Raw genomic sequence first — 16,755 nt, forward strand, 5'->3', positions numbered from 1 at the left:
AGCCTGCTTTGAATTCTGCGTCTTCCTCTCTCTGCCCCTAACCCACTCATGTTCTGTCTCTGTCTCTCTCAAAAATAAACATTAAAAACAAAAACAAAAAAAAAAACGAAACCAAAACCAATCCCAGCGTGTTAAGAGCGCTGGAAGGTGTTTCCTTCCAGCTGTCTGTCAGTTTATGTGGTTATGTTGTCGCCAGTACTTGAAGGCACACCTAACAGTGCTGGGCAGGAGGAACCAGGTGCCTGTTGCCTGAGTTCTCCCAGAGGCAAGGAGAGGCGGCTCTGGTTTGCACATCGCCCTCCATTTGCTTTAAAGATCAAAAAGAAACATGCAGCAACATTGTTCCTTAATGGCACAAAGATGAGTGATTATGAGCTTTTGGCTTCCTCTTGCCTTGGAGGCCAGGCACCTTAGCTATTGAATGTTTAAAATATGGGTGACTCGGTCAGCTATCCGTCACTCAGTTCTGAAAAGGGAATGAATGCTCATTATAATGTTCCATCTCTTCCAAAACTGACTAGGCATGCTGTGCAAAGATTTTACTATATGCTTCTTTCCAAGCGATCACAAACCTTGTGAGTGCAATTTCTTTTTACATATTCTCTGTGCTTTCTATCTCAAAAAAAATTTCTTTTCAGTCCATTGCCATCAGCTTTTAGAATACAAGGGCATGTGGATCCAGCTCATTCAACTCACTATAGTCTTGATCTCAGGCAGGCCTTGGCTGCCAACACCATCCTCCCCTCCCCACAATGCTTTCCCTTGGCTACCTCAAAAACAGGTCTAAACACCTGCTCACCAGTCAGGAACAACACACAGGCCCTTTACAGAGCTATTTACACAGCACAACATAGTCTGTTTTCTACTTCATTAGGCATGAACAAACATTAGTTTACTTTCCAAGCCAATCTGTCACTCAATCAGTTACCAATATTCCATACTTAGATTGGTAGCCTGTGTTTCTTCAGGTTTTCATGAATTATGGGACTTGACCATTGGGCTGGAGGTTGGCCTTCAGCAGAGACAAGGACAGGCAAAGCTCAGGTTACTGGCAGCAAACAGTTTAAAAACGGAGAAGATGCTCAAACTGTGTGGCTTCTCCTCTCCCTCACAATTCACTTGCAGAAAGAAAGACAATTTGATTTGGGGGACAGGCTTAGAAGTAGGAAATAGGAAAAGGAGATCCAGTTCCCTACTGGCCACTAATTGATTACTTGCGTATGTTTAAGTTACTTACAGACTCTGCACCTCGATTTCTTTAACTGTAGAATCAGGTTTCTAAAGTCCTTTTCAGCTCCAACCTTCAATCAAGGTGGAGGCATCTTCCTGACCCCATTTCTCCCAGGTTGCCCCTTGAGCTTTGGTGTCTTTTTTTGTCCTTTCTTCCATTCAGGGTTGCTCTTTAACTTGATATCTCCTGCAAATAAACATGGGAGAGATTGGAAAAGGGAACCAGACTCTCCAGAGAAACAGCCCCGTCTCCATACCAATGTACCAAGCACTAATGCGAGATACAAAGAAATGTCTTTGCCTTTGAGATTTCCCTGTTGAAAAACAGGAGAAAAAAAATAAACACAAGCACTTTCACCTTTGCTCTAGAGGACTCGAATATTTTTCACAGATTTAGAGAGGCTGGCAAGATTTATAAAAGGTTTGGACTTCTTTACTCTGAAAAAAGAGTCTAATAAAATCCTAAAGCCAATATTTTTTTCTCGGCAAGGTTTCATAAAACAGAGTCAACACCTCACATGAATACACGTGCATAAACCAGGGAACAAACTCCAAGTTTACATAGACATCCAGTGATTTCCATGTTTTCCTTAGTTGTTTGCTTAACTCAAACCACAACATGTGGTCATTTGGTTTTGTTTGACTTTATGATTATCGCAACTCTATAGAACTAGGTACAAACACTTATGACAAAAATCCTCCCTCTCTGTAGCCAGTGCCAAAATTCTTGCTCTCATTCTTCTTGCTCTAAATATAGTTTTAAAGATCTATATTCTAATAGTTACGTATTTTTGCATAACGCAAAACAGAACTGTATTCGATTGCCAAAAATACCTACGGAGAAATACTAAAAATGTGTCTAGGCAGAATTCTTTACATTATCTCAGGTATCTGTGACAGATGCTTTAAATTGTGCAGGCTTCAGAAGGAGCTGTGTAACCTAGACGATTCTGCAGTGGCTTCCTACCAGGCTGTGTAGTCACTTGGCCTCTCAGAAAAATCGGCTTTTGCTGTTTGTTTCCACGTTCATCAAAGACCTCTTGCAAACATGCATCATTTTTTTTTCAACGTTTTTTATTTTATTTTTGGGACAGAAAGAGACAGAGCATGAACGGGGGAGGGGCAGAGAGAGAGGGAGACACAGAATCGGAAACAGGCTCCAGGCTCCGAGCCATCAGCCCAGAGCCTGATGTGGGGCTCGAACTCACAGACCGCGAGATCGTGACCTGGCTGAAGTCAGACGCTTAACCGACTGCGCCACCCAGGCGCCCCAACATGCATCATTTTTGAGCCCAAGCCCTCAGCGGGTCTTGTAGACACCACCTTTGAGCAGCTGCCCACTGCCCACCAACTATTACCTCTCCATCTCGATCCGTCTCCAAATGTATATTGATAAGCAATTAGTGTGGGCCAAACACTTATCTCAATGCTAAGAAGACACAAAAGAAGAAAAAGAGGCATTCTACTCTCAAGGAAATCAGAATCTATTTGGGAAGATAAAATTTGCGTATATGGAAAAACTAAAGGCTGGTACAAGATAATTTATAGCCAAGCCCTAAATCATGTAGTTCAGACAATAAATATGTTAGGAATTGGGAAAAGTGAGAGATCAACGGAGCCCTTAATAATCTTCTCACTGATCCTAAGGGACGCAAGTTCGAGGTAGAGAAAAATGGCAATGTAGGTAGTTGGGTGTGTTATTTAATGGTAACCTCCTTTCTGACTTACTCATGTAGGTCATGGGAAATAGAATATTCAAATTGTATGCTGCCCTTTACAGACCAGTGTCTCCTCGTTTCCTCTCCTCTCCCTCTCCTCCTCTCCCTCTCTCTCCATCTCTCTCTCTCTTTCACATTCTCCCCCAGCTGACGCAGATTTGCCTAAACACATTTCACTGAACTTTGCTCGGTTGAGTCATAAGGATAGCACATCTTTTCAGAAAAATAATTTTAAAACCTTAAATGTTTAACACTTCTCGTATTAAGGTCAGAAGTTTTCTTTCATTTACTTAAGGCTTTACTATCACAGGGAGGACAAATTTCATAGTAAAATCATTTGAGCCGTCACCACCATGAGGACCATGTGTAAAATGTTAACCAAGCAAGGCGATCTAAAAAGCTGAATATCTGAGAATATGAAGGCAGGGGAATGGTATCAGAGAGAAAACAAATATTTTAGTATAGAAGAAAATGTGTCCCCTAAAAGAAGAGCTTCTCTGGTAGCAGAGTAAGAAAGTTTATGCCAAAAGAAGCTAGACTTCTCTTTGAGAAAAGAGAAGAAGCAGAGGAGAGAAAAGATGGTGATTGAGAGTAGAGGTAGTCCAGGAGAACCAGCATTTCAAAACACATAGACTGAGGCGCCTGGGTGGCTCAGTCGCTTAAGCGTCTGACTTCAGCTCAGGTCATGATCTCACGGTTCATGAGTTCGAGCCCACATCCAGCTCTGTGCTGACAGCTCAGAGCCTGGAGCCTCCTTCAGATTCTGTATCTCTCTCTCTCTCTCTCTCAAAAAATAAATTAATTAAAAAAATACACATAGACTAATAAATTTTAAGGCCATCCTAAGTTGCATAAAATGGGACTTTATAGCTCCCTCATAATTAATTTTATATTTGTTCTCCATTCTTGTAAAAAATAATTATCACCAGCAAGAAGGCAAATTATTCTGTTTTCATTTGTTTACTTAGTATCTTGTTTGTGTGGTTTTTTTTTAATTCAGTGAAGGACATTCTATTCACCAGTGGTCCAGGACACATGAGCTTGCTAACTGTGTTTTGTAATATTAGAGAAGAGTTGAGTAGATTGAGATGAATAAACACACGCACACACAGAGACACACACACATTCCTTGATGCTGTTTAATTTCTAATTTTTGCTCATAAAAGCCAAATGAGGCAGCAGACATTGTTACTTTTCAGTTCAAACTAATTCCGATGTCCTGTTCACAACACGATTTATTTGTGCCATAAGACAAAGAATGCTTTCACTCTTCTATTTGAAAACTTCATTCCAGGTAAAGAGAAGCAAACAATTTGGCAGCTTTGTTTAATTATTATGTGTTTCCATAAAAGGCAATGAGTTTTATGAGCGTAGACCCGGATACAAGTAAAACAAGTGTGAAAGTTCATGGTAAAGTCTGTTGGTACTGGAGAAATTTGAACTTGATATCCAAACACATGGTGAAATGAGAGGGAAGTAAACACAGTAGAACAAAAATGACTATTTCAAAAATAATATGCGTCTGATAGTCACAGAACAAACAATAAGGTGTATTACTTGCCTAGTCACTTAATACTTATCTTCAAAGTATTTGCTAATAAGTTAGATCTCACCTAAAATTCCACTCTAAGTAGTTTCTGGAGTGGCACGGATCTACTAATCCAGAATTTTTTTTAAAATGCAATAACTTAGAAGAAAAAGTTAAGAGAGTTTTCTAAATTCACATTTAGAATACCTAGAAGAAACAAATCCTTTAAGGGAAGCAGCTTTTATATATGAGGGAATATGATCATTTCATTTTCAAGTTAAAATACAGACACCTACCTTACATTTCCATAAAAGAATCAAGGAGCCATTTGCTAAGCCACCTACATAAATGCTATACACTGAAATATACCCAGAGGAAAAAGAATTGCAGAAGTTATAAAGTCAGATATTTTTCTTTTCCATCATTTCTGCCATCAGCAATAGCTTAGGGAGAAAGCCTTTAACTAGGATTAAAAATATCAAATGTTCTATTAGGTGACATTAAGTGTAATGGAATCTCAAGGTTGAATTAATTTTGTAGCTTTCCTTATCACTCCAAAGATTACTATCTCAATAACTGGCATCAACAGTCAACACAAGAAGACTTGAATAATTGGTGATCAATCATGACAATTGGGTGACCTCATCCTTCCCAAACCTTAAAACCTTCGAGATCGTGTTTAGGAAAAGGAAATCGAAAAACACAGCTATAGTTAGGTATGAGTTTAATTCGCCTGTTTGAAAGTACAGTCTAACCTTGCATTTCAAATTTTCATTATACTATGCTAATAAGCACATGAGAATTTTATGGGCTTGGTAGTTACTCATTTAGGAATGTTTCATATCACTGAAAGTAATACATTTAACTACTAGTCAAACAACCTCATAAAATTCTCAGAGATAAGATTTCATAAAACTTGGACAGCAGTAAGGGATGAAAAAAATTTCATCATAATGAAATTCCAAGACAGGCATCATATTTCTACGTGAAATAGTTCCACACAGAAGACACTTTACATCAAAGAATCTAAATTAGGGTGAGTGCATCTTGGAGCAGAAGCCCACCATCGAGAGGGGTTTCAACAAATTCTCTTCTCAAGACCAGCCCTCTATGAAAATAAAAATATTTACACATCTATTTAGTCAGTGACAAACAGAGAGGAAACCATCTGGCCATTTGAATCAGTGCAAATTGCCCAACCACTCTTGTGAAAAGAGGAAGCTAGTCAAATTAAATGCTTATTTTGTTTTTGGAGCTAAACAATTGTCCTAAACTGTAATCATAAAATCCACATTTGCAGTATCAAATAAACAAAAGCAAATCAGGGAAGAAAACTTGTTTTTGTGTCGTAATTGGCAGGAGGATTAGCATTTCAGTGGATCCGATTTCCTAAACCTCCTCTTTCCTGATAACAGCTTCAGCAGTGAGGTGACACACAAAAAAGCATAAATTATCTAAAGCTGGAGATAAGCAGAGGCCATTTGGGGGTTCTGAGTGCAATATAAATAGATACAAAACAGTGGGAGAAGCAGCCCATCCAAAACCTCGGAAGGATTAGCCCTGTGAGCTCTGACTCCTTTGCCGTTGTTAGCTGTGATTTATCATCAGACAGTAACGGAGACTCAGCCTTATCTGCGATAATTCAATGGCTTAATGGCAGTACCTTTATCTGGAGGTCATAATTAAGCTTGTTTGATCAGACTGAGAACAAGCACCTATGCTGTGCTTTCGCCCCAACTATGCTTTTGGTGTCAGGGGTATAGCATAATAAGAACATCATTGGAGATGCCATTAGTAATTTTGTTCGAGTGCTGTGGCAAGTTATTACTTACCAATAAGACGGAATCCCCAAATTGGGAGGAAGGACAGTGCGTTCCAAATTTAGAAACGTCTGTATAATTTAGGGTTTAGGAATACTAGGTAGCTTAAACATTTTTTTTAAAAGAAGAGAATACTGGCTAGCTTGGGTCTCAGGTGCTTGGACTTAAAACCAATTTGAGTATAAAACTACAAATGAAGAAATACTGTAGCATTATCTTCAGTTAATAAAAGCAATGCTTATTAAAAGGAAAATGAACATTTATTGCATCTGCAACTGAAACATCGTAACAAATTCCCGTATCTCTTCAAAGGTAATGGTAATTATAGGCATTGATTCAAACAGACATAATAAAACTTCATTAATCTGAAATTACTGGATGGAAGTTTCATTTGATGTTGAGAAATATCTGAACTATTAAATATTTTAAATGAACTATATTTTATTACTTTAAAGTACTTAACATAATTTCTGCTAACTGTTATATATTTCTAAAAAGAGATCATGTCAGGTCTAAATTTAATAAGATGCACTGAATTTAGCTGTGCCGTTTGGACGCAAATAATGAGTATGTTAAAACATACAGTGAGAGTTTATTCTTTAACTTTGTTACATATCACTGATGGTAATTTTGTAAACAATGGTCTTTTTCTTAAAAGCACGCACAGGTAAATTTTAGGTAGCTTAGGTATAATTAATTACAAGTTCTGAATTAAACTATTATAAATCGATGATGTCTTTCAGCATTTGATTTCAGGTTTATGTGACTGCTAACATATTTTATAAGTATTTTATTAATGAGAATTTTATAAAAATTAAATAAAAACGCCTTTATAAAGTATTTTCACATAAAACTGAATTGGTTTAATGGATACTGGGTCCTATTTCTATATGTAATGTGGGATTTGTAAAAAGTCCTCTCCTTCCAATATTTAACAAGTTCCTATGGACCAATATGTCCCCGGCAAAGTCAGATGCATCATGTTCAAGTTACAGCTCTGCCACACGCTGTGCGACCTGTGAAAATAATTTAATCCCTTGAAGTTTCATTTCATTCCTCTGTAAAAGGAAGAGTGTGGTAACACCCCAGGGAGACGTGAGGCTCCAGTAAAACAATCCCTGTGAAGTATTTTGCACAAAGCCCACCACACCCTAATCACACCGAATGCTAACTCTCCAGTTAGTGCTCCTTATCTTCACCTAGCCACTTGAGGCTCATTTGTTTAAAAATGAGGATAAGAAATGAGGATACTAGAAAATTTAGGAAATCTAGATATTAAGAGTGATCAAATAGACAAGGAAGTCAAGACAATAATCTAAGTAACAAATCAACTCAATTTCACTGTCTATTCTACTGATTAATAACCTCTTTCAAAAGCTTGAATACTTTTCATTTGGTAGTAACAGACACTTTATTTTCTTTCTCCTGCCCATAATTATATTTATAACCTCCTGGAGTAAATTGTCAGAAGGAAATGTGTATGTATAGTGTATTATACATATGGTAATATACATGCATAAATGTGGATTAAGTGTGACCTGTTTTTTGTTTTTTTTTTACCAAATATAAGGAATTTTTCATCTCCTTAGTAAGAATAAAACACTATTTATATAATAATTGATATGTCAGACAAAGAGGTTGTTTGAATGGTAATATATGATTATTTGCCTTGGAAACTCTATTCTTGTCAGACTCCAAGTAAAAGTTTCAGTATATGGGATCAGAGAATTTAGTCACCTTTGTTTTTAGTAAGCAATTGCAGCATAGAAATTGGGGCTTTTTTAGCTCCATATTGCTAAACCTCAGGTTCTGTATAAGGACATGCTCCAATGTTCCAGAGCCTGTGAACAGCGAAGTGATCACCACAAACCTGATCACTGAAGCAACAACCCTTAAAACCCACAAAGGTGAAGAAAAATCCCCATTCCCTTCCAAGGTGGGGATGCATTTGTTAAGTGCCTTGTGAGAGGTGTGAGATTCCTATTCTCCATCTTACTCCCTAATAAGAGAGCCAAAAACAAAAACAGAACCCCTATAAGAGCAAGAGTTGAGAATGTACAGCCATCTTCTGAGTTATGCACCGCCCCCCCCCACCCCCCACCAACCGGGGGAAAAAAGCTTGAGTCAGGAATTCTTGGAGGCAAAAAGGAAAAAAAAATAAAAGGTGGAAAGACAGATTCAGGTTAGATTATTACCAGCTTTTCTAGTATCACATATTTCCAGGTCATTTTAAGGTCATCTCCTCCATCTACCAACTATCTATGCCAACACATGCTTGAAGACACCCACTGCTAGATAGCTTTTCTTCTCACAAAGCACACCCTCCTTTCTTTGGAAACTATTGCTGAAAGTTACTTTAATGTTGTTCTGCTACTTCCATTTATTAGTACTTGTTCTTATTAGATTCACATCAGACAACTTTATCTTTGATGGGATATCCTTTAGAATATTTGCAATTATATAACACATCCCACATGATATTTCTCTATATAAGTCTAACCTATAGGCTTGGTTTTGAAAATCCATACCAAGTAAATCAAAATATCAGACTTAACATCCTGATAGTATTTACTTGTAATACCCTCTAGGTCTAGGACTAGTTGAAGAGAATATCTGTTTATTACATTCTTATTTCTATTGGTTATTGATCTATTCATATTTGTCATCTTTTCTCGCACCAATTTGGACATTTTTCTTGTTTCCCAAAAATTTACCTGTATTTTCAAGTTTATTGACATGTAACTGTACACAACATTCTTTATTTTGTGTATCTATTTTACTTAAGGTTATTTCTCCCTTTTATTCAATATTTGGTCTATTAAGTCTGTTTTATGAGGTGCTTAGCATATTAACTCTGCTTCATGGGGCATTCCATGGGATTTTTAATGTCTTTTTCATGATATTGACCTTCTTTGTGAGGGTGATGATTCTTGGTTATGGGCTAATGTTCTGCAACAGCATTATCTTATCCTGGCCTTTGGCCAACACATAAATGGCATACCCATTTTCTAGGCTCCTAGAGTTCCTTAGCTCTGACAGATAGTTTTTAAGGAACCCTGCAAAAAGTGCTATTATCTGGTTTCTTACATGCCTCTAGAGTACCAGGCAGGAACTTGACTTAAGATGCCATTCTGCCCTATCCGGCATGCACTGGGGTGCTGCTTATCAAATAACCTTAGCTTGGAGTCATCAACTTGTAGACACGAGCTGTTATGTTTCCCCTCCCTCCTTTAATAGCTACAGGAGTGAGAAGAAGTTGGGGATGGAAGTCCTTGTATGTCATCAGGGAAAACTTGGGAACAGAATGTCAAAACTGTTAGAAATCAAGAGAACCAGATTATCTGGTATAGGCATATGGCCTCTGGACCACAGTTTCTAGCCCATAAGAATGTAGGCACCGTATTCATTTTTGTCTTTAACCAGAGTTCTGGTACATTTTTTTACCTTTTTTCTCAACAGTGATTTTGTTTCTGATATGCTCAAAATCATCTTAAGTTGGTAAGCTATTCATCCATAGGCACTAACTTGTTACCTATTTTATGAGTCCATTCACTAAGTCTGTAGCACTCAGGTCATATTCCAATACATGGGACAAATTTGCATATTTGCTTTGCTGCAGCATCTCTAAAATGCTTACTAACTCCCAGATATCTCTTTCTTATGGCAAGAGTTTCACTTTCAGAATACAGACTCTATTTCCAAATTATATATATATATATATGTTTCCAAAAGTTAATCATTTCCATTATAATATTAGCCTATCTGAACCACTTAGCTCAGAGGGAAGCCTCAGAGTCTGTGTCCAGGCAATAGGGATGTTTATGTTTCATAGAACTCTGGCAACATTATCATGTAACACTCCGGAGTTCCAGTATATCTTTTAAGAGGAATTTTAAGGGGTGCCCAGGTGGTTCCGTCGCTTAAGCATCCAACTCTCGATTTCGGTTCAGGTCATAATCTCACAGTTCGTGTGATGGAGCCCCATGTCGGGCTCTGCACTGACAGTGAGGAGCCTGTTTGGGATTCTCTCTCTCCCTCTCTCTCCGCCCCTCCTTCCTTGCGGACTCTCTCTCTCTCTCTCAAAATAAATGAATACACATTAAGAAAAAAAACTTTAATAGGAATTTTGATTCTGAACTACGGGCCTTACATGGCTTTCCATGCCATTCCTTTTTGGTTGTGTTTCAGGAACAAAGAGAGGTTGTTGATAATTATAAAGAGTCTCTATTCAGTCATATACTTACCTCACGGTATATGCTCAAGTGTTTTAAGGCATTTTGTGCCCTTTCATTTCCTGTCTATACTCATTAGAATCACTATATTTCTAAAATCTGTAATTAGTTCTGACAATCCACAGTTATCTTGGCCCTGTGAGTCTTAGGACAAGCAGGGCCACTGTCCAGAGATAATAATTGGACATTAGCAAAAATATGCAGTCAAGGAGGATTGTTAGCAAACCCCAAGCAGTTCCAACATGTAGCAGGTTGATCCTCAATCCACATTCATAGGTGTGCACTCGAGTGTATACTCCATCAGGCCAAAGACAGGCCTGTTCTTCCTTCATCTCTGTTCCCAGCCACGAGGACAGTGCTTGAGTGAATACAGTACTTGTTGAGGGAATAAAGCATCACTTTAGCTTCTGTGACTCCACCTAAATTCTGATTTCAAATGACATGCCTGAAAATGTAGACTCAGCCATGCTTAGAACTTCTTGTTCCCCGAATTTGTGTCAGAGGGCTGGAATCCAGGCAGGTTTAAGGCAGATCTATGCTGAGCCAAGGAATGTTATTTGTTTGTTTGTTTGTTTTGCTGAATGAATATAAGAAAATGATTTAGGCATGCACATGTTCACAATGAAACTCAATTAAAGATGCATACTCGGCAAGCTCAAAACCAGATCTGTCCTTCCTCTCTACTTTTGTGTTCATGGAAAGAGTGCTGCAAACAGATTAAGAACATTGGTGGGGGGGGTGCCTGGGTGGCTCAGTCGGTTAAGCGGCCGACTTCAGCTCAGGTCACGATCTCGCGGTCCGTGAGTTCGAGCCCCGCATCGGGCTCTGGGCTGACGGCTCAGAGCCTGGAGCCTGCTTCCGATTCTGTGTCTCCCTCTCTCTCTGCTCCTCCCCCGTTCATGCTCTGTCTCTCTCTGTCTCAAAAATAAATAAAAAACGTTAAAAAAATTAAAAAAAAAAAAGAACATTGGTGGAGCCTGCATGAATGGGGTGTTGAAAACAGAGAAGTCTTGCTCCCATCCCCATGGAATGGGACACAGAAGCCATCTCCCTGCAGCTCGGCGTGGATGCTACACGGTTATTGTACCAGGAGTGTACTCACCACACAAATAGTTACACATGTTTGTTTGTTCGTTTTTAATTTGTCTATTTCTTTATAATAGGCCAGGCAAAGAACTCTGTGTGGTAGTAACTCTTTCCTGAAGCAAAAGGATACAGTCCCGACCCAGAGAAAGTCAAAGAAGGTGATTTATGACAGCTCTTTTTCTTCATGGCAAAATTTAGAAAGGAATAAGAACAAAGTGCTCTGACACCTCTGAGAGAATAAAACACCCGCAATTTACAAAATAAGTGCTTTAAGTGACCTATGACCAAACTGACAGCCTCTTTAAAAGCAGATATAACTTGCCAAGAGAGACAGAAAAGTTATGACCTGTTCAGAAGGATACAGGTCTCTAGCAGGAGGGGATGACATTTTTGACACCAGCAATATCAAAGGCATTGCCCTACGAAAAGACCAATTAGTTCTCTGGAACATATCTAAATTCAAGTGGGATGATTGATTGGCGTTGGAACTTTTATTTTATACCCAGCAGTCTCTGAAGTTGTATGGGTCAAAAATGGAAAAAGGAAAGGTCAGAATATGTGGTTGAGGTACTGCTGGGGACACTGAGCTTGAAGATGGTCTCTCCAAAGATTCCTTGAGAAAGATGTTTAGAAATGGTTTCATTGATGTTGATTCAGTTAATATAGGTAACAGGAAATTCCACTTGTTGTGTTCTGATCTGGCAGCTAAATGAACAAAGAGGTGCCATTTGAAGAAGAAAGGATAGAAAGAGAAACTGGAGGAAGTGGAGGAAGAGAAAGAGAGGGAGGAGAAGAAAGGAAACAAGAAAGGAAACAGGAAGTAGAGGAGAAAAACAAAAACACCATGATCACAATCAGTGTTTGAGCTTGAATCCCTTTTGTGAACATCAAAAGTGGAAAATGAGCTCTTACTCCATTTGGGGGTCAATGTAGACAAATTAATTAAAATGAAAATATAAAATAAAATCTAGTTAATGAAGCTCCCTCTTATGCTGTTGGTTTAGATCTTTTCATGTAATGATTGGAAAAAAGAAAGTATGGTAATTATATTTGTTCTTATTGTTTAAAGAAGACTAATTGCAAATGGTAAAATTGCTTCTTTGTATGGGCAAATTAGACTTCTAACGAAAAATTTAATCATGAGGATATTATTTCATTTTTCTATTTAAACAAATAAATCACAGTTTGGATTTTAGTCCTTAATGTTTCTCCTAGTTACCACTGTGCTCTTTGAGAGCATAGCTTAAAGAATTCTTTTCATGACCAATAATTCTGAATGTTTGTCAATATTTTGCTTGAAATTAAAAAATACGCACACGTGGGGGCGCCTGGGTGACTCAGTCGGTTAAGTGTCCGACTTCAGCTCAGGTCACGATCTCGCGGTCCGTGAGTTCGAGCCCCGGGTCAGGCTCTGGGCTGATGGCTCAGAGCCTGGAGCCTGTTTCCGATTCTGTGTCTCCCTCTCTCTCTGCTCCTTCCCCGTTCATGCTCTGTCTCTCTCTGTCTCAAAAATAAACATTAAAAAATTTTTTTTAAATAAAAAAAAAATACGCACACGTGGATTTTGTTTAAAAGACCTGATCAAGGGGTGTCTGGTGAGGTCAGTTGGAGAAACATGTAAGTCTTGATCTCAGGGTTGTGAGTTCAAAACCCACATCAGGTATAAAGAGTGCTTAAAAATAAAATCTTTTAAAAAATTTAAAGAATAAGGGCACCTGGATGGTTCAGTCGATTAATCATCCAACTCTTGATTTTGGCTGAGGTCATGATCTCATGGTTCATGAGATCAGGTCCCACCTCAGGTTCTGCACTGACGGTGCTGGAGCGCACTTGGGATTCTCTCTGTGCCTTTCTCTCTCTTTTTCTCTCTCTCTTTCTCCTCAGAATAAATGAACATTAAAAAAATCAAAAAATAAAAATAAAAGACTTGACCAATATAGAATTAACAAGAACAAAATATAAATATTCCATTCACTTTTCCATTTTTCCTGTACTGATTCCCTTTTCCTTCATCGGAGGTAACCATTATCAAAGGCTAAGTGTCATCTTTTAGGCCCTATTCCTATGCATTCAAACCACACACACACACACACACACACACACACACACACATCCGTTGTCCTTTTACTAGTTATATTATTGGAAATACAGTAACACCTTGGATTGCAAGTAACTTGTTCTGCGAATGTTCCACAAGACAAGCAAACATTTCTAATAAATTTTAACTTGATAAATGGGCGATATCTTGCAATATGAGTAGTACGTGACGCCAAATGTCACATGATCATACCTGGGACAATGGTTCTTCTCTCTCTCTCTCTCCTGCTACAAGATTGTGGGTGATCCTCAATGCAATGTCACATTTCCACAGAATCCTCAAAAGGAGGCAAAAGCAAGTCTCATTGGATAGATTCCTTGTTAAATTTGCACGAAAAGAAAAGGATTCCCATTGAATCCATAGATAGCCTTGATTCCATTAGTGATAGTGAAAGTCGTCCTACACAATAACCTTCCCCTCTCTTCTCTTCCTCACACCAGCCATGAAAGTTTTCAAAGGTAAGTGGAGGTTATTTTGTTTACTTTTCTTTATATTTTGTATTTTCTTTATTATTTTGTATTATATTTATATGAATATTTTGGGGTTGTGGAACAAATCACCTGAATTTCCATTATTTCTTATGAGGAAATTGTCTTTGATATACAAGTGCTTTGGATTACAAACATGTTTCCAGAATGAATTACGCTCACAAACAAAGGTTTTACTGCATAACGTGCTGTTCTAAGACTTCATTTTTTCCTTAGTTTTCTTAAGGACTTGCCATGTCATTATTTATAGGTCCACCTCCTTATCATTTACTGTTGCATATAATTCCATTGTATAGTTGTACTATGACTTACATGACCACTCTCCTAAAGGCACAATTTTATTTTCCCAATTTCGAGTAATGCTGCAAAGAGCATGCTTGTACTTTTATCTTTATGAGGCTATCATTCAGCTGCTAACATTCACAGTAAAAACAAACCAAGGACGTATATTATGATGTGAACATGGTTAAGTATGCTTTCCATTTTTGCTTTATGAGAAAATGTAGGTATTTAAAAGGATGAATTTTTATACATTTTAGCTCTTATTAAAAAGCAGAATTAATTATTAAATATTAGTAAGTTATTTAAGTTTATAGCAAACATTTAAATGTAAACACTTGTTTGAATCACAGTATGCACATATTTTATTTTAGTAATGGTGACATTTAAGCATATCTTCAGAACAGGATGAAAAGTAAATTTTATGTTTTGAGCCAAGGAGCAAGGGGTCAGAGTGATATTTAGAGTTCCTATTATGTGGCAACCACATGAAGTCATAATCGTCATATAAATTTTATGAGGTAGATGTTTTTATTTCACTTTTTACCTGTGCCTATGGTTGACAATTATTCTTTGTATTTTTTAGGTCAACAGTCTCTGTTATATTAGAGGAGAGCATATGTATATCGGCTGAAATTTTAAATCTCCTTCCAACTTGGTATCAATCCATTGAATCTAGATTCTCTCAGAGAGTGTTTATTCAGTCAGTCCATACCTTTCTAACCAATCCCCTAAGTGATATAGAGCTGCTATGAAATGTTCTGCTGCAATCAAGTTGTGCTGTGCACGTAGAGCTCTGCCTCACCTGTCTAATAACAATCACAAAGCAAAGCAAGGCTGTTTACATGACTTAGCATAATCGGGCATGTGGTAGTTCCTTTTTCTTGTGTTAGGGATTCAAATCCATGCTGTAATTTTACCCAAGGTTGTCACTGGCATAGAGTTTCTGAATTCTGCTTCTGCCATTTCTTTTGAATATTAAGAAGGAATTAGGCATCCCCTGACATCTGGCAGTTTCCCATTCCCTATGACATTTCAAAGAGTGGAGGTAACACCTTTACAGTCACAATTACAAATAAAAGCACTTCGAGGACAGGATCTGTATCTGCTTTATTCCCTGCTGTATGAGCATAGACTTAGAACAGTACTGGCACTTGGTAGGCACTCAATAAATATTTACTGAATCAATGAATGAATTGTTACACTGAACTGGGTTTTCATTTGTTTCTGCCTAAAGACGTGAATTTAAAAGATTTAAGTGCCATCTTACCATCATGCATAATATTCTCTTTTTCCTGTTCTGAATTTAAATTTACTCTTAGCACTGTCTGTTTTACTGTTTCCAGTTTGGTGATTCTCTTTTGTAGAAAAGACTTGACACATATATTAAGACAAAATGAAACCACGCGAGAGCGCTTTCAGGATGACAACCCTGTTTGCCTTCCCAAGTGTTCCTCTCAGGAAAGGTTCTCAGCTCCACAGCCACATGTGATTGCTCATTTGAAGTAGGCTTTTATGCCTTCTAAGGTCAGTGTCAGAGACCAGGTCAGGGCCATTTATTTCATGGACTGTCAGGAAAGTGCAAAGTTAAATTTCCCTTGCTGACTCTTGGCCTTACCTTTAACCCAGAGGACTATGGTGTCCATAAACACAGGTGCACCTTTCCCAGGTAAGCTGATCCTAGGGACTAATATTCAGTGGTCCTTCAGGATCCCTGACTTCCTGTCATGCCACACATAGATACTTTCTGTCACTCCAGGACTTCAGTCACCTAAAAATGCCTTCAGAACCACACAGAAGGATTGGAAGTCATCCAATCCAGGAGGAGTCATAAATTTTTTAAAGCTGGAAAAGATCCTAACAATCAGGAAATGAGGAACAGACAGAAATGTTATTTGTCTAATTACAAGAGTGATTAATTAAGCCTATTACTTTTCTAAGCTTAAGGTATGTGACAAATACAAAAGAAAAATTAGACGATGTATGTTCATAACCCTTCTTTCACACACAAAGACCCAAACACAGACCACTTTGTCAGGATATTTCTGCTTTTACCTCTTTTGAAGTCAAGTCTTTTTAATCTATAACGTGGGTAGAGAATTTGAAACAAGACTGGATAGTCTGTATTCATTTAAATTAGAAAGGCAGGTACAAGAAACAATGTAAGTGGGCAGGAAAAAGAGAAACTCCTACGCAGGCTTGGTCTGGGAAGGGTTCCTGGACAGAACTAGTGCTGAACGGCTGGGGTCTGGCTGAGCTGAAGAAGGGGGATTCTG

The sequence above is a fragment of the Panthera leo genome, chromosome B2, assembly GCF_018350215.1.
Source record: "Panthera leo isolate Ple1 chromosome B2, P.leo_Ple1_pat1.1, whole genome shotgun sequence".
NCBI lineage: Eukaryota > Metazoa > Chordata > Mammalia > Carnivora > Felidae > Panthera > Panthera leo.